The sequence below is a fragment of the Glossina fuscipes genome, unplaced genomic scaffold, assembly GCF_014805625.2.
Source record: "Glossina fuscipes isolate IAEA_lab_2018 unplaced genomic scaffold, Yale_Gfus_2 273, whole genome shotgun sequence".
Lineage (NCBI taxonomy): Eukaryota > Metazoa > Arthropoda > Insecta > Diptera > Glossinidae > Glossina > Glossina fuscipes.
Window position 1 is genome coordinate 252,020 of NW_023998616.1, and position 19,152 is coordinate 271,171.

The 19,152-nt window shown below is 35.1% G+C and overlaps 2 long non-coding RNA genes across 2 annotated transcripts; one reads left to right on the top strand and one right to left on the bottom strand.

Moving 5' to 3' along the window:
- Positions 1-365: 365 nt before the first annotated feature.
- On the bottom strand, positions 366-9,853 carry LOC119642894. The gene is made up of 3 exons (XR_005248158.1): positions 9,251-9,853; positions 8,817-9,188; positions 366-4,535 (listed from the first exon to the last, which is right to left on the bottom strand). It is a non-coding gene; the product is annotated as an uncharacterized LOC119642894 (long non-coding RNA).
- An 860-nt stretch (positions 9,854-10,713) lies between these two features.
- LOC119642896 lies at positions 10,714-15,396 on the top strand. Its single transcript, XR_005248160.1, has 4 exons — positions 10,714-11,031; positions 11,084-11,391; positions 11,445-12,738; positions 14,956-15,396. It is a non-coding gene; the product is annotated as an uncharacterized LOC119642896 (long non-coding RNA).
- Positions 15,397-19,152: the final 3,756 nt, after the last annotated feature.

Genomic DNA, 19,152 nt, shown 5'->3' on the forward strand with positions numbered 1-19,152 from the left:
TGGACCCCCTGCCAGGGTACCCCAACGCGGTGATCGCAGCGCAGGTGCGGCGGTATGTGGCATTCCTCAACACCGTGAAACACGGATTCGAAATCCACCTGGAGGAGGAGACACTGCCATTAATCGAAGTCCCCGTGCCACGGCAATACAACCAGGTTGACTGCGGAGTGCTCGCGCTCCAAAACCCAGAGCGATACCTCAGGCAAGGCGGGGCTAGTTGGAACCCCCTCGCGCTCCCTAAAACTTGGAGTACGGGAGCCAAGGCACCACAAACCCGAATAAAAATAGCAGCGTTGCTGCTGGAACTAGCCGCCACGAAGGGAGGAGCCCGGGTCAGCGCTAAAGAACCCGTCGACGCCGCAGAGGTCGTCTTTACTCCCACGAGTTTTACACTTTAGGATAGCTCGTAAACTATAGTCCAAGCTATAAGGTAAACTTTCATTTCCACCATATTAAGAAGTTACTCTTTAAGCATTAGTATGCAGAGGGATATTACTCTTTAGTCATTAAGTAAGCGCCCTGGTGAAAGCTCCCACCACCAACGTGCTGGTGTGGAAGCCAACCGCCATCAGCTTTCATATGTTCAACAGCAGCCAAACCTACAGGTAAATTAAGAACTTTTAACATATACATTTATGTAGTAGTTCGTTGCCCTGTCCGTCCGGAACGAGCTACTTAAGGTAAGAACGTGCACTTGCATCATTGCCTTATCGATTCTCTGCTGGAGAGGATATCATAGGCCCAAAGCTAACTACTGATTAGCAGTTGGGTATTGTCCGTCGGAAACGGGGTTCTCACGGTAACAGACGGCGCATCAGTGATCAGTGGTCCGTTGCTGTGTCCGTCCAGAATGGTTTTCGCAAGTAGCAGCGTACGTTTGAATTACCTTATAGACTACCGGTCCGAAAGAACATGCTAGGAACTCTACCCCTTTAATGATCAACCTCGCCTGCTGAGCCAGTAAAATATTTCTTGCAGATCATACGCGACAATTTATTCATGAAAAATCAACTTCGGCTACGCGCAGTTGACGTTATACACTAGAACTTCCCTTTTTCTCCTAATTAAATTTATCTTCGCTACTACATAACTACGTAAATTGTGTTTTGTAAACTGCTCAGTGAGCCTGCGGTAATAACAATAGGCCTAGCGATAGTCTTGCTACATCCAATCTAATACACAAAACTACATACTATAACGATAACAAAAGAGTTCTTTTTGTTTTAATAAGAAAATTTCTTGAAGCGCACAGCTGGGTAGCCATGATGCAGTTGGCAGCCAGAGATATCTGTTACAGATGGCGCCCGATCAAGGAACTTCAGATAATACGTGAAGAGAAAAAAAAAACAAACAAAAAAAACATGGCGCGTACCTCTTGGATCTACAATCTCAAGAAGTAAGAGCTCACTGCTGTTTGTGGAGAACTCGGCCTGAAGAACTTAAAAACGATAGAGAAGATGTGAAAGGTGTTTGAAATAGTAGCAGGCTTTACACAACAAAGAGACAATTGAACGTCTCGAGACACTAGAAGACAAATATATGCCCCGCACAACGCTAACAGTTGACCACACCGGATGTCAAGCTTGCAGCCACAGGGGGATTGTTAGTCTCACCCATTAAAAACGTAATCGACATTGGGAAGATTTTTTTGTGGAGAGAGAAGAAGGAAAAAGTGATTTTGCAAACCAAAAAAATAAAACGTGTGCGGACGGTTTAAAATAGCTAAAAAGTTAAGTCATACATTCAAAGATTGCAATAAAATAAGACTGTAATTTCATTTGTAAAAATTTCATTTGACGAAAAGACAATATGCTGAAAATATACAACATAAGAAACTGTAAAGGAAAAATAGAATTAATTTCCACGCTCATCCAAAATGAAGCGTATTGCATAATAGTATAATAAACTGCCTTATGCAATTGATTTTCTATAAATACATCTGCTAGCCATGTAAAGAGATTAGCAATTACATACCTACTATTATAGACGTACATTTAATAATAATGTGTTGTACGATAACGTTTAGAGAGCAAGAGATTCAAAAGATTGCTGCCAGTGATTTGAAAAAAAACATACATATTTTATCTACATCTATAAGTATATTTTATATTCGATCCATACGCAGTAGTAATCTTCATATGATAGCATAACCTCTCTCTCCTTCTGCCAAAGAAATGGTGTACTTCTCAGAATGCTAAGATCGCTCGGATATTTCCACTCTAGCCAAAGCAAATAGTTGTCGAGGTGATATTGCAAAACTGAAATCTCGCCCTGGAGACTTGTCTATCGCGGACACCGGCCACCGGCCACTGGATGCGCTAACAAACAGCGAGGATAGTTAAATGTCACTCCATGAACATATCAGCAATGGAGTCTGAGCCCGCACAAAGGAAAAGGTCTTAGACACAACTTTTGGTGAAGGACATTATTACTTACGATGCTCTATTGAGCTCACAAAACATCCACGCATCACATTATCACATTTGCAAATTAATACCGCCGAGTTCTATTGAGCCTCACAAAATAATCACCGACGATATTATCACATACGTCCACTTAATACCGCCGAGCTCGATTGAGCCACACAAAACAACTAACGATGATTTCGTTACGTTCGATCAATTGCCATTGTCGGCCCTCTATGAACCACACAAAGCAGCGGCCGTCAACAACAGGTACTTCATGCCAAGCCCCAAATGAAAATAGTGTATGCCTTTGCTCCGTGAACCCGTTGAATTTGGATAAACCAGGCAAAACTGCCGAAGAATAGTTGCCTACCGATAGCGCAAAACTTTTTCCACCAAGATATAATGATCCCGGATGGCAACCAAATTTCCAAGCACAGGCAAACGTAGATGAGCTTTTGCCCCACGAAATGTTATTCGGTATCAGACCGTGAGAGCCAGATCTGGAGTGCAGCAGATGTTTATTCATTTCCGACGTGAGGGAGGGATGTAAGGAAAGAGCCACTGCAAACACAGAAGACATTGCTGTTTACATTCTAATATCATTATCTGCATATAACTTTACATTGTTTTATTAAACTGTAAATTTGAGCTAAATCCTACATTTGAACTTCTGTACTCTGTTAATAGTTTTGTTTACTCGATATGTTTCTTTGATTGACACTGTAGCGCAACCCTGCATAATCTCATTTTGCAGCCTTCCTGAAGCTACTCCCTAAGCTTTAGCATGCAAATGGTATAGTAAGTCAACAAACCTCGCGGTGAAAGCTCTCGGTATCAACGTGATGGCGTGGCAGCCAACAGCTATAAAAGCAGTGCACAAACGGCGATCGTCTCTTCACGTGTTCAGCAGCAGCCAAACCAACAGATCATACGCAACAATTTTATTCTTAAGTTAAAAAAAAAGTAGAACAAGTATTCATTCCGATAACACTAATATACATCACTGACAAGCAACTACGCATATTCCTGTGAAATCCTACGCCTAGAGAAATCCTACACACATTTGCGAGATTCAGGGCTTGAAATTTATAAGTTGGATTGACAAATTTTCTAAATTCGCGAAGATAGTTGAAATAAGGAATCGATGTGCAATTCGCAGAAGAAGTAAGCTTACCGGCATGATTATGTCGAACACTGAGCGGACATTTTTAACGCCAACCATTTTAAATTTTTTAAGATCGCTTGGAATTAGGATTTATTTTACGCCCGCACAAGGGCGCAAGGCAAATGGAAAGGTGGAAAGATTACACGCAGAAATCTTCCGATTTGTGTCGAAAGAAACATAGAATCTCGGGCAAACTGACAATTCCTGCAACTCGGTCATAAAAAATAAATCATCGGACATTTTTTTTAAACATAAATAATTTTTTTAATTTTTTTTTTTTATTAATATTTTTTAAGTCAATAAAGATTGGTTATACGCCTGGCCATATAAAATGGTTCATTTTATATCCTATGGATCAGATATACAGAATTTTATTTAAATGGTTTTATTAAATATTTCTGCGTGTACACCGGTGATATCCGCAGAGGATCCACCTTGTCCCGCTTTTCTTTTGTTTATTTTTAAATGGTTTGCCTGACATAATTCAACAAGCGAATATATTAATGTATGTATTCTACTCCTCACACAATTTTGAAGGTTGAATATTAAAAAGCCAAATGTCTTTCAATAGAGGGTCTTTCATCACCTTCAATTATAAGTTAAATAGTGAGATTTTGGATTCGGTGTTATCGTTTAGTAATCATTAGATATGCTTTACTCACTTATTTATTACAATTTCTATTAATAAATGCTTACTCCTTTCCAGATGAAATAATAAAAATGGAAAGGAATAAAAAGCGTCGTACCAAGCCGAATAGGTCTTCTAGAAGGAAGAAATCCAAATCTAGAAGGATGAGATGGGTAACGAAGAAAAAAAAATGACAATGGAAAAGTGAGTAACTTATTGATATATTTACTTGAAATAATTTTTATTTAACAATTCTACTTTACTGGCAATATTCGCGTAACAATTTGTAATAAGAACGCATCGGCAAAAACACTTTTGGAATGTCCCCAAAAAACTGAAATCATATAAAAGAATATCTTCACTTTCTTGAAATAAATGAAGCTAAACTGGTCTAAAAGCATGTTATTAAAAAAAAATAAGTAAAAAGAAAGAAAAGCTAACACAACAACAGCAAATTAAATTATAATTATAGGTATAACAAATATTCAGGCATCTTTCCCTCTTTCCATAAATTTCAAAAGAAAAAATTTTAACATTTTTGTTTTCAAGTTAAACAATTTTCTCTTCTCCGCAAAAAAAAACAAAAATGAAAAAGTAGAACACAATTGTGTAAAAAAAGAAATGATAAAAAAGCATAGGCAAATAACGTATGCGTCTATGCAATTATTGCAATTAATAACTGACTGACTGACCCAATTTTTAATTTACGTGGCATTTTTAACATTTACAAAAGAAAAAAATGTGCTGCTGTTTTTGCTATCCTTTTTTTAATATTTTTAACTGAAACGATCTAAGTTACCAGAACCACCATCTTTAAAATATTTCATCAATTTTTAGCCATTAAAACGTGTGTATACAGTTACATGAAAAAAAAAAAAATACGCAAAAAAATAAAAATAGGCAAGCAAATAGCAAACCGCATAAAAATTATTGTGAAGATTTTTTGTTAGTTATTGTTGTTACTATATTTGTTGTTGATATTTGTTTATGAAAAATGTTAAAAATCATTTCCCAATTACAAGACAACTCCTTGATACGTTGGTTCATTTCATTTTTTTATATGTGCTTAGTAATTAATACAGAAGGGGCACCTCAGTCTGGTTTTACCATTGGCTTTAACAAGAGCAAAGAACGGTTCTTTTTTGCATTCCTTTCTTTTGCTTTTACAAAATGTAACCATGTGGCAGTGACACGTAAGAAATAATGAAAGAGAAGAGAGATAGAAAGTCCGAACTCCGTCTCTGTGTCAAAATGGTAGGTTTCCGACTAGAAAAAATTTTAACAATATTATATATTATATTTTAGTAAGGGGTGGTAGACCCCGAAATAAAGAGGAGAACACACCTATTTGTACTTCGCTTATGTATTCCTGATATTCAGGAATATTTTGATGTTTATTGGCGTAAGGAAAGGTTTTAAAGGTGAATTGAATCAATGAAATAAATAAATAAATAAGCGTTCGAATCGCTACAGGGAATGCTAATGGCTTTTCCAATCAGATCCATGATGTTGAAATTTTTCTTCATGAAAATTTTATCTCAGCATCAATAACCGCCAATTACCTCTAGCTGGTCATGCAATTCTAGTGAAATCAACTATTGGATATAACACTTCGAACATCTTTATAAAATCATTTTTACAATTCTCGTATTTAAATAAATTGCTCCGGTTCCCTGATATTTCAATCTGCGCAGCTTATTTCCCTTCTCGATTTTTATTAAAACGAAGTAATAATAAGTTGTGACAACTACTCTGTCACGTACAGGCCGTTTGATCTGATGAAAATGTGTCTATCATATAATCATCCTTATCCAACTTAACTGATTTACTTATGTTCCTTAAATTATTTTATTAAATTTCTTAAGTTTACGTGAATCTTTTCGCAGCGGCGTTTACTGTGTTTTAACACCATAATGTGTAATACGCGAACAAATACACACAAGAGGCAGGTAGCGCTTTAATGCAATCACGCCTACCGAAAGAAAAAACCTCTATTGCGTATCTTTTAAAGGCTGCGAGGATTTTAGGAAATTACAATTAAAACGAATAATATAGTAAAAATAACCTCAAATCAGGAGTAAACTTTGCAAACAAAGTCAAAAAAAAACAATACGTCTTCCAAAATTAATGGCTAAAATTTAGTTTATCTAATTCATTTATGGATAAATTAAAAAATATGTTATTAAGTGTAACCAAACAAATTGTGAACTTACAAGAACGACACTATGCGGGACCGTAATAGCCGCTAGCCTAGCTAAGAACATAAATACTAAAAGCCTAAAAATGTTTCAGATAAATGTAAATTCAATCAAAAGAATTAGTCAAAGATATGACCTTCAAAATTTAGTAGACATTGTAGTGTGCTCATACTCATTACAGTTGACGTATATTATTTCACCACCTAATAGAATTATACACAGACCCATTTAGCACATTCACAATTTTTACGACTCTCGTAGCATTTCGGCCAGCTCCATCGTAATTGGCACATACACAGCAATAGTGTATGCAATAGACGAAAATAAGAAAAGTAGCATTTCAGCATTTATACTTTTTTTCCCAAAATAATTATAAATATGGCGAAGCAAGCAATCTTAGATCAATATACACTGAATTAAAAATTGTATATAAATAGTCAAAATCAGTTCTGGAAACTAATTTGGATGAATAACTTAGCGGTTATGAGTGAGTGACGACCGACTTGGTATCGAGAGTCAAGGCGCCTCCACGTCCGTATAGACAGACGATTATTTTCGTCTCCCCTTGAAAGAGAGCTTTGCGAATAATATACCAGGAACTCCTTGCAACTTACACAAACCAGATATAGTTCTATTAAATGAAATAAGGTCACCTCGACCTCACGTAGTTGTCGGATATCTCGCCGAAGGAGAAAACGTTGAACCGAAGGACATTCTAAAATTTTTTAAAGGCCAGAAAAGGGATCAAATATTGAATATTGAAAGTTACTCCAGAAAAAGAAAGGAGGAACACAACGGTCCTAACCTTAGCAGTGGACAAATCTTCGGCAGCAGTGCGGAAGAAGAACCAACATGTGGCTAACTACGGCTTCGATTCAGTCTCACTGAGATCCAGCAGCAAAATCACAGAGACACGCAAACACGAGACGACCGCAGTCGATGACCGAAAAGGCCCATCGGCCTAACAACAAGTGAAGGGACCGCAAGGAGACACAAGGATAAAAAAACCCCGCAGCGGCACTTCAGGTAAGCCTTCAGGCCCGGTTCCTCAACGGCTCCGAAAACCCAGAGACTGCTAGCTCGCAGATGCATGCCAACAAAGGGCGAAGTTATGGTAGAGCAAGCTGCACTCCGCAGGAAACAGACGCGCGCCTCAAACTTTGCTTTTGGGCGTTGCCTTAAGCAGATAAAACAGGTGCACTCAAATCAACTTCCACTATGCCCAAGACGGCTCTTCGGCTCTTAGCATAAAACGAAGGTCAGGGCTTAGCCCTCTTCCAGGAGTCGTAGATAAATACGGACGCTGTTCGAGCGTTGTGTATCAAGAAAGGTAAGTTGGTTTACAATATCCACACGATGTAGAGCGGTCTTGCTCGTTGGAGATCGTATAACCTTTTTTTCGCTGTCAGAGTTCATAGTAGGGGTCTGGTGGCGGTTTGGGTTGCAACGCCACTCTCCGTTGAGGACCGATCAGTGGTAATAGCCTTCGCTTGCCTACCTCGCGAGGCAAATATACCCACAACCGAAGTACGGAGCCTTGTCCAGTACTGGCCGTCGCACAGAATCGACTGACTAATCGGACGTGATGCCAAAGCCAGCCATATTATCATAAAACTTGTGTTGACTAAATACTGTTATGATAGAGTCTTCAAGGTTATAAAAGATTCTGTTAACATTTTACTCACGACGTTTATACTACTAGTACCTTGAAGAAATGTTAATAAAAAAACTATATTGATACATAAGTTTTTTCACCGTTACCTAATTTCATTTTTTTACAAAATAAGTGATATTATTACAATTTATTTTTGCCCTTTTGTTATGAATTTAGAATTATTGCATTGTCGCCACAGCTAAGCTAGAGTTTGAGGACAAATTTTAAAGACCTCCGCTTTGGGGCTCTTGCGCTCAATTATCGCTGCGATAGCAATGACAAGATGTTATTATTTCATAAAAATGTTACCAGAGCTACTACAATCACCATTAATGACTGAAAGACGAGCCGTGAAATGGCGCGATTAACAAAATTACCCCTAAGTCTCTAATCTACCATCTTTACAAAACTCACGCAGGAGACGGCTCTCTGACAATTCATTCGCCATTGACTTGGCTTTTCTTATTACTTTTAAGAAGATTCAACTTTTGTTCAATGTATACATTCTATTATAACTAGAAGTGAATTACTTAAGTTGTTTATTGTAAAAACAAAAACATTTCTTAAATTATTCGATTTTCTGCTGCAAAATTTCCATAACCGGTTTTACTTGTAAACTTATTTATGCAAGTTTTCAAAATGCCTCCATTTTCATTTAATTGGATACAAATTTAAGGGAAATAGGTTTAGAGGTTTGTTGGTGTTTTCTTAGTTTAGTGAAAATTAAACCTATTACAGTAAAATAAAAACTGAAAAAAGTTACCTGAAAGTTGGAAGGAGAAGTTACACAGCCATATTTCGATTAACTTTGAACAAAAAATCGTCAATTTCAATTGTAGTGTTGCCATTTGCAACACGATGTGCCAATAAGTGCAGCTGCGGACCGCCGAACGTTTTCGAAGATCGCTGACCACAAAAGCTCCCATCACTATTTTTCGATGGCGCTCAGCACATTAACGAGGAGTAGCTGGTTCAAGTGTCCGTTCGTCTAGAAACATGTCTGCTTAAGAAGTCCACTTACACATGCCCAACAAAGTCGTATCACGAAATGTTGTTTCAATACGACCAAACAAAGTCGTGAATGAAGCTGGATTTGCCGACATTTACTTTTCATCCCAATATTTTCAACAATCATCTGGAGATACGAAAGGCTCCACATACATATCTGCAAAGTTTAAATAAGCGCTGTATACTAACCTTAATTTTTCATACTTCGCGTGACGAAGACGCTGTTTATTCCACATTATAAAAGGTTACGATTTTTAATCTTGATCCGGAATCAGCACCAGTTTTTCTTCTGCTTAATTTCTTACAAAATATACATTTTCGGTTATGATATTATAAGAAGTTGGATTATGCAACGAGAAACGTCTGGTTGTGGAATAGTTTTAAGTTCATGTCACAATATAAATTGATGAAGGAAACTCCTGGTTGCCTATGTTTATCTTTCATAAATCTTTCTTAAATGTTTCATCTGATATCAATAAATTTATAGAACGGCTTTTAGTGGCGGTCCACGTACACATACCGCAACAACTGCTACTTATCCAAAACGCTTAATCCAGCAGTGATCAGCAACGGGCGCAATTGCTTGTTCATTTGAAAAGGTGGGCTTATGCCTCTGTTTCATGCCGGGTTGATAAATGGGAAGTTTTTAAAGATCTTGTTGCGACACCAATATCATAATAGTGGCCGGCTTTCCCCATCTATCGTCTTATTTTCAACGCTTTCATTTAGAAACTTAAATGTTGAAGAAACGTATCTATTTCTTTTCCCACAAAAAATAAGAATTCCAAGGAGTCAGACTTTTACACACAGCGAACGAAATCTTCAGACACTTCACAACGAATTGCTATAGTATATGAAACGCAACAGAATTGAAGCAACTCACGTTTTTCGTGTAGATCTTGTTAGAATGAAAACATTTATCTCTTTCTTTCTTTCAGTTCTGTTTTGACCGGAACAATGCATACCAATTTTGAAATATTTATAGATACTCGGATAATGCGCTAAGAATCTCGTGCTATGCAAGTTTTTAACACGCAAATAGTTACATGATCGTGAATGCATTCGTAGATAAAATATAGGAAAATTATGCTTTTAGTAATACACATAAAAAGCAAGGATCTTCAATTCAACTTGCCTCTTTTCCGAAACCACGTTTATATAAAGTTAACAAGATTTATTTCACAAAGAAAGAACCTCCTTCTTGTAAAATTGAGCATTAACAAGGAAAGGTAGCTTGTGTTGTGTAAAAAATGGTCATCGGCGCGGGAAGTTCTTTGCCTGAACATTTATAACCGTATTATTCAATCACTTAATTATCCTTCTTCTCACCTGGTTTTAATTAACTTGTTATGTAGCTAGCATTCAGCGTGGCTTTTGAAAACTTTCGTTGTTTAGTTCACTTATGCACAACAGCTGTGAAATACCCCGTCTCAAGGTTGACACATTACGCGAAAACTCAATGGATCACATCTTGCGTTTGTATCGCTTGTTCAGAGTTGCCAAAGTGAGAATACCAGGAGGTATAAAAGCTAATTAACAAAAGGAATCAAAACAAAACAGAAATTCACCGATCAAAAAAGTTTCAATATTCGAAAGATAAATAAAGTCAACAATTAATCTTTTTATGTTAATCAATGCATAAATATTAGATTGAATGCTTGGACACAAAAAATACACAACCTTATAATGTGTTTTTTTTATATATTTGTGATAGATATATGTATGTATTAATTAGTATTGTTGCATACAGTTTTCTGCAAAATTTTCGAGTATAAAAAGATTGGAGCCGGCTTTAGGAACTACATATATACCGCTGGTAATCCGTTTGTCCATGACTTTGGCGCTGTTGAGTTCTGATTGACTAGAGCAAGTTTCCGGGTGTTTCTTTGGAAGTGGCGAAAAAAATAGAATCTTAACTTAATCGAACATTAGTGCCGAGAGAACAACTTGGTTTTACGGCATACCAGATGGTAAATAAATTTACTTTTAGGTGTGCAATAATAATACTAACATTTCTTGAAGTGATTGGGCGCGTATACACTCAGTCGCATTTATTTTCAAAAGCCCGAACAAGATGGCTTTTCATGAATCAAAAAGAGGAAAATGGCTTGAATGGAATGGTGGCAAGTTAATCTACATATTCGCGTATATTTTCTTATATTTTTATGTAAACGATTCGTTCGTACGGTTTGCCACCCTGAAATGAAGGTAATTGCACTTAATTTTAGATGTCTGGGATGGATCCACGACTCGCATATACGAAGACTCCAATGAAAGGGTTCACATGGGAAACCGTTGGAATGGAGGCCAAAGTAATGCTCAGCTGCTTGGTAAATGTTAAACAGTGAAATAATTTAAAACAGTAAGCATGTTTGTTTTTCAGCAATTTTTAGGTGATAGTGGGAATCCGTTACAGCTGCGGTTTTTGGCACCAGAGAACCAGTGGATTTAATTAAAAAAAACCATAATATTCATTGCAAGCAAGGAATTTTATGGAAATATACAATTATTTATATAAATTGATTTGGAATTATAATCTATAATTACAATCGAATGTTTGTACTCCAATTGATAAGCGCACAGTAATTTTCTTGTGTACAAGTGCAGCCTAATCAGATCAATTACTTATGGTTCCTTGATTGTCAACAAAGCAGGAAGGATGCTAATTGGACGGAAGTTTTCAGAAAAACTTGACGCTGGAGTAATTACTTTCAGGTCGTCAGGGAAGGACCAAGTCGTTATGATGTGGTTTAATATATGAATTAAAGGTAGAACGATATTGGCGTGCGCGACAGCACTTGAATTCACAGACAGCCACTCTTCTTTAGTTGTGAAAGCCCTAAATTGAAACGCTTCACTGTGTCCATATAACGCGTCATAACTCTACACTAAACATCATTTAACCTATCAGGCCAAACTTCATACTTCGGTAGACTGTTTCTAATGCCAAGCTCCGCTAGTTCTTCCAAAGGACCTTAGAAGGAACATTAGCATGAAACTTCTTACAATGATAACGTCTCTTCATACACCTTGATATTATGCGCCCTATTTTTAGATTTTCGAAAAGGTACCCAATTAAACACATTAGGGAGGTATTTTCACTTCCTGTACGCCCCATTACCAAGTGTGGTTGCGCTTCTAACTTTTCCGCTAAGCACGAAATAACCAACTCCACGGGACACATCATTTAGGCGCTTCAAGCTAATTGACTTAAAATCTCTATAACTAAAAGACATCTGGAAAATCGATCATAATCTATAATCAACAAAAAGGCCAGAAGTTAATCAGGGTCAATCCCTAGGATAAATTTGAGTCATACAATTGATTGGTACGAAGATCACCCAAGGATGTTCTCACAGCAAACGAGTATCTCATCCATCGCCCGGGAAGGTCATCCAAGCAGTTATTTCTATGGATTATCTTCGCGTGACGCAAACATTGATTAACGTAACATCGTGACGGACCATGTTATAATATTTGGAAAACTTTTGTCAATGTACGTTCTAAACTATGTTTAAATTGTGCAAAAAACATCAGATGCTAAAGCGTCCAACAAATAATTGAAATGATCAACTTTTGGCTTAGTTAAGCTACACATGTGAGATGACAAAGTTGAAATTCCTTATATGCTTTCCTAACAATTTACAAGGCTATCTCCATGGTAACTTTGCAAGTAGGTAAATACTGCTCATCTCTTATCACTTACCTTCTAATTGACTAACTTTAACTTGTTGAGATAATCTGGACATAGTTATTTCAATAATCATTCAAAAATTTAATTTGCTTTTACATTGTTTATATATATTTATCTGTTGTTTACAGTGCGGACGGATGTAACACATAGAAGGGCTTAGGATAGACCCGCCTTTTATTAAACCGCTCGATTCAAAATCGTAATATGAATTGATCTAAGCATGTCCGTCCGTCTGGTGTCTGTCCATATATATTTGTGTTCAAACTACAGGTCGCAATTCTTGAGATATATTGATGAAGTTTGGTACAGTGAAATGTTTTGACTCGAGAAGAAATTTTTAAAACTAAAAATTTGTCGGCAAAAGTAGCTAAGTAGTACAGTTTTGCCGATCCAAATTGGAATGAAAATTTTGAATCGACTGGGGTAATTTTTGAACCACCTCTTATATGGTGAAAAGCGAAGTTCATGCGACAACTATAGTTTTCAATACTTGGTGATAAAAACTGCATCACATCAAAGAATTAACTGTACACAAACTTGCTTATATTTTGGATCCTATCCTAATAAGGATTTTCACGAAAATTGTTCATTTATAGAGGAGAAACTACGCATAAATAAGCAATTGAAAGATATGCCTGTACATACTATAATCAGAACAAGAATTGTGTTAAACAACGTGGTGTCGGCTTTCCCCGACTGCAATGTTCTGGCTTGTTAATCAAGCTTCAACAAATAATGAAAAGCAAAATTTTAGTCTTATAAAACAAGTTCAAATGTTTTATACACACCCTACATATACTAATATATGTCATTTTATTACCATGCTAAAAATAATGAGAGTGAGAAAGCAACGATAGGTAGACGATTAAATAAAGTCTTTGTCTGACTTACCTGATTGAAACTAGCAATTCCACGAAAAAATAGTAGCAAGGAAGAGCAACGATAAAAAATGTTTGAGATTCTTATAAAAATATATTTTAATTTTGATACATAAGCAGAAAATTATTCCGCAGCACGATCACATAAACCTTATTACATTTGAACAAAAAAGAATCACACGAAGGACCTTTGGATTACAATATTCAAAACAATGTTTTGCAAGGTTTCTCACGGATTTGGAAATAGTATACAAATTTTATATATATATTTTTTTATAACCGTTATAGCAATTTGCTATTCGATCTAAAAATTTCATACAGATTCGTTTACATATTTTTAAACTGAAGAAAGAAGTCGTTAATGGATTATTCTTAATGTAGCCAAATAAACGATGAGTGTTAATAATGCTTGACAATATGACATGTTTCAAGTAATTTATTCGATGGGTTTTTCGATTTCTTGCCTCTAAATCTTTTTTAATTTTTTTTTTTTTTGTGATTTTGAACTGTAAATTTAATGAATACATTTTGTAGGAATATTTAGTGGAGTAAATTTAACTTGTTTTCCTTCAACCTTTTTTATGGTTAGCTCGTTATCAATCAGATTATATTGATGCTTACACAACTTGAAATGTAATTTCCACAATTGGTTCAACAATTCCCTTATTAGAAATTCTATTGTTCTTTTTTATTATTTGAGAAAGCTTAGTAAATCAACGAAAAGTAATTTTTCCTATTCAATAAAAAACATCAATCGAACCATTACAAAATACTCCTCCTCCTGAACATAGTTATTCAGAATTATGCTTATTAACTAATTAATATCCATTATGGCAGAATAGTGCAATGAATTTAAGCTTCATTTGTTAAGTATTTTACTTTTTTTACAAACGTCTATCTGAACTTTGGTAGGTCTTCAAGATAGTTCTTCTCCTCTTATGGAACAATTAGTCTTTTTCCACGATCACGCATTAAAAATTCCAGTAACGATTACAATATTCGTAGGATATTTAAAATTTATATTATTTTTTAATAAATTTATCAATCGCTATCTCTTACATGGACAATATATGTTATTTACATAACATAATATATTATTTATTGCATACTCATCTCTTCGTTTATTTTATTTACTTGACGAAATCAGAGAGCCCTCCATTACTCTAAAAATTATTGGGTATCAATGATATTGGAGTTACGAATATTCAGATTTTATAGATATTGAATTTGATTCTTATATAATCCTCTCAAATGAGTTAAATTTAGATAGATCTCGCTTATTAGATGTTGATAATCGAATAATTATCCCTATAAATTCACAGATTCGAATTTTAGTAACAGCTGCAGACGATGTTAATTCCTGAACAGTACCTGCACTAAGAGTAGAAGATGATAGCACATCTGCCCGTTTAAATCAAACAAATTTTGTAATTAATCGACCTGGATTATTTTGTGGTCAATGGTCAGAAATTTCTGAGACTAATCCTAGTTTTATAATAATCGTAATTGAAAGAGCTCCTGTAAAAACTTTCATTAAACTAATTACAAAATAATTTAAACTCTTCATTAGATGACTGATAGCAAGTATTGGTTTCTTAAACCACTAAATAATGAAATTAAAAAATTAGTTAAAATATAACATAAGCTAACAAGCTAGTCAAACTTTATTAATTATTAATATTTTTTAATCTCTCAAAAAGACGCAATTAGATGATTAAGTTTATTTATTGCATTTTCAATTATATTTATAATTTTTAATATAATAAATTATTATACTTTTAATCCAACTATACCCAAATAGAAATTTTTAACGAACAAAATATTCAATTCATTAAATTGAAAATGGTAACTAATTTATTTATTGTCTTTAACTTTTCATCAAGAATATCTAAATTGGTTTTCATTAAATTGAATAAGAACGTTTATAGGAATTTTAATGATTCCTTCTTAAAATTATAAAGAATAATTATGTATACATAAAGAATCTAAAGCTTTATTAGACCCTATAAGTCGTAATGGCTTGACGTTTATGTTTGTCTCTTTATTTTCTATATTTTTATTTAATAATTTTATAGGGTTATTTACTTATATTTTTACAAGAACAAATCATTTAACATTAACTTTAACTTTAGCTTTACCATTGTGAGTAATTTTCATAATTGGCTGATTGCATAATACTTAGCATATATTTGCTCGCTCAGCAGTTTGAATACCAGTTAGCACATTAGCAGTACGAGTAACTGCTAATATAGTTGTACAACACCTAGTGTATAATTTTCATTATTTACAATTCTCTTAATCGAAAAAAATAAAACTTAAAATACTTTCGTGTTTCGTGTTGATCTTCACTCTGTTCGTGAAAGATCACTTATGACTATGTTTTCTGTATACAGTTCCCGTATATTATGATATAACCTGACCACTATAACTATCGGGTTGCATTTGTAATAACCTATAAGCTATTTTTGTAAAATCATAAATACAATAAATGTTTTTAAAACCTGCTTACATTTAGTATATTATTTACATATGTAAACGTAATCTTAGATCATTAAGAATAGAATACAAGCATATAATTTGCACGAATAATCATCATTCTTTAAGCGATCATAACATTATGCGTAACTTTCGCCTTTTGTATTTATATCCCACACCTCTTGTCGGTCTCACACGTATGTAACACCCAGAAAGGTTTAAGATAGATCAATCTTTTATTGTATAGATGGACTCAGAATCATTTTCTAAATTGATCTAACTATGTCTCTGTCCACCACTGCTCTATCACAATAAAGTAAGCAGGACTGTAAGACCGGCCTACCTTTATGCAAAAACCTCTGTTCATAAAGGTCTCTCCTGCTAAATGAAGCTATTATGCAAGAGAGAACTATGAAAAGAGAAAAAGTCCAAGGTACATCTGCGTGATTTGGGCATATTATTTTTTGTTTGTTTCTAAAGTTCTGAATAGATTTGGCGAGTACTTTACCATGTTAAGGTCTCGCTCAACGATATTTAAGAGAAAAAAAAGAGAAAAAATTAAACACGAGCAAAATAAAGAGCAAAAGGACAGTCATAGTGAAATACACAACAATGCGGTAGACAGTTCTGGTCTTGATATTTTGTGCGTTGAGTTCAGATTTTTGGTTTGGTTCAGAAAGAAGAGTAGAGTTTTGGTCCTCACACGAAGAAGTCGTAAAAATTGCTGGTTGCTTAACACTAAAGCGTTAGGAGGGACGTTGCAGAACTTAGGGGTTATGGTTCTTAGTGTCGGATGAAATGCATAAAAGTGTTAATAGTAAAGAAAAATAATTATTTTAGAAAACAAAAAATTCAGCAAGTTTTGAGAAATTAATGAGCCTCTGCTTGTGTCCAGTGGGAAAGAAAAAAACAAAGAAAAAAGTAAATGGCCAAAGTTGCGGCACCAATCATTTACACCGCGACAACGCGCGACACTTACGTCATCATAATAAACTTTATAGTAAACGACTCCCAACGGCAATTACCTGCACAAATCGCTAACTTAATGTAAAGGAGAGCACAAGCAGCAGACAAAACTGTTTGCTGGATTCGTCATAAACATCTTCACCATCGCCACCATCATAATAATCGTTTTAGGGGCAGGAAATGAAAATAGAATTTGGAACACCAACGAACGCATTACATACTCATGCGGAGACTTGGGTAATTTACACCAGTTTACTATAACTAATTTATGGTCAGGTTTGTGCGTTCCAGTTAAGAGGAGGAGAGTTGCGCCGGTGGCGGAAACGAATATCCAATTTTTGCCTTGCTGCAGTCAACCAGCCCAGCAGTCATCTTCATCCCTCTGTGTTTCATCGTAAGATAAGTCATTGTTTTAACTTTTAATCTTTATTTTCCCGTTTTTTTCTTTCTTTTAATTATGGTCGAATATATAGATATATATAACGAAAAAAAAAAGAGAAAAACAAATAATATGATAAAAAGAAATATATATAAGAAGGAATTTAAGAGCATAACGCTAACTTTACACTCCGTAACGCACATAATATAAATATGAACAAAAAAAAAAAAGGAATGATGCGTAAGTAAACATTATAGATGAGGCGGAGCATGGGTGAATGTGCGTGCGGATGAGGTAAGGAGACAGGTTCTCACCAAAAAAGATTGTCACCAGAAGTCTGAATATAATAAGAACTTAAAGATAATATGAAGGCGGTATCGCCATCGGCTCACACTTTATGGTGAGAATGAAATGAGATAAAAAGATGTCCGATTTAAATGAAGTAATTACGTGGCAGAACATCTACATGTTTTTGTTGCTTGATGGAAAAATGTTGTTCATTTATATATATATTGTAGTGTGATCGCATACCGTCATATGCACCCACTTTGAAGCAAATTCAGCATAATTCTGTAGCAAAAAGAAAAACAAAAATTTTGTCGCACTTCAACTGGCTAAGTATTGCATTACGAAATGCAATGCGATTAATTAGTGATTACGTTAGCATAATCTCACCTGGTAGAATTAAGTATAAATAGTGTCAATTTAAATAAAGAACTTGAATTGTTATCAAACATCATTGTTCAAACAACAAGCATTTAACTCGCTCCTTAACCAAAGGCGTTCAATCCGCCTCAAACTTGAATGTTAGGGACCGTCTCATGCCGAGACTTATTGGCATTTTAAGAGACGGACAGACTTGGCGCTTATGAAGCCGAGCGGAGTAGGAAATCAACTTACACTTCGTCTTACCAAAAGTACCTTTACGTGGGAAGGATACATAAGGAATCCTCCCAAATAAATTAAATACTATTACAACACATTCTATCACTACAGCACTCTGTTGCAGTAAACATCTTATTCCTTTACAATATATATAAGTCTGCGATTACATTATCGATTTACTAATTGATAATAGAATTGAATCTGAAGAATATCTTTTATTAGTGAACGAAAGGTTAATATTTATTTTTGTGCTATTTATTAAAAGGCTATTAAATAACTCCCGTAGGGTTCGTTGTAAGACAGAATGAATTTTAGACTATTTTTTTTGCTTGTGAAGCAATTATTAGAGACAACTGAATGACTTCTGCTATCAGTAACAGTAATAGTGGTAGTAACGCAGTTAATTGCAGCCATTTGACTGCATGCTCTTTGATTCTCAATATTTGTGTAAACACGAATTCTGTTGAACTCTTTGACCGTATCAAACATTTGCAAAGCAGAAGCATAAAGAAAAAATATGCGTTACGGTGTACATAGAAGTACGTAGGTGTAAACATATTTAATTTCTCTTTCATGTTTTATTTCATATTGAAGAAATTTTACACATTTAAACATTTAATTTTCTTAGGAGCTCAATTGAAGATCATTTCTATCGTAATGTCAGGTTTATATGCTTCACGCATATTTCACAATACGCAGGCAGATATTTTGCTGTGCAGAAAATCAAAAGCTACACTAACGGAGAGATGGTTGCTCAAAACGTACAAAAGCAATCATCTCTATAGAACTGGTGCAACTGTTGGTGTTTTGTATT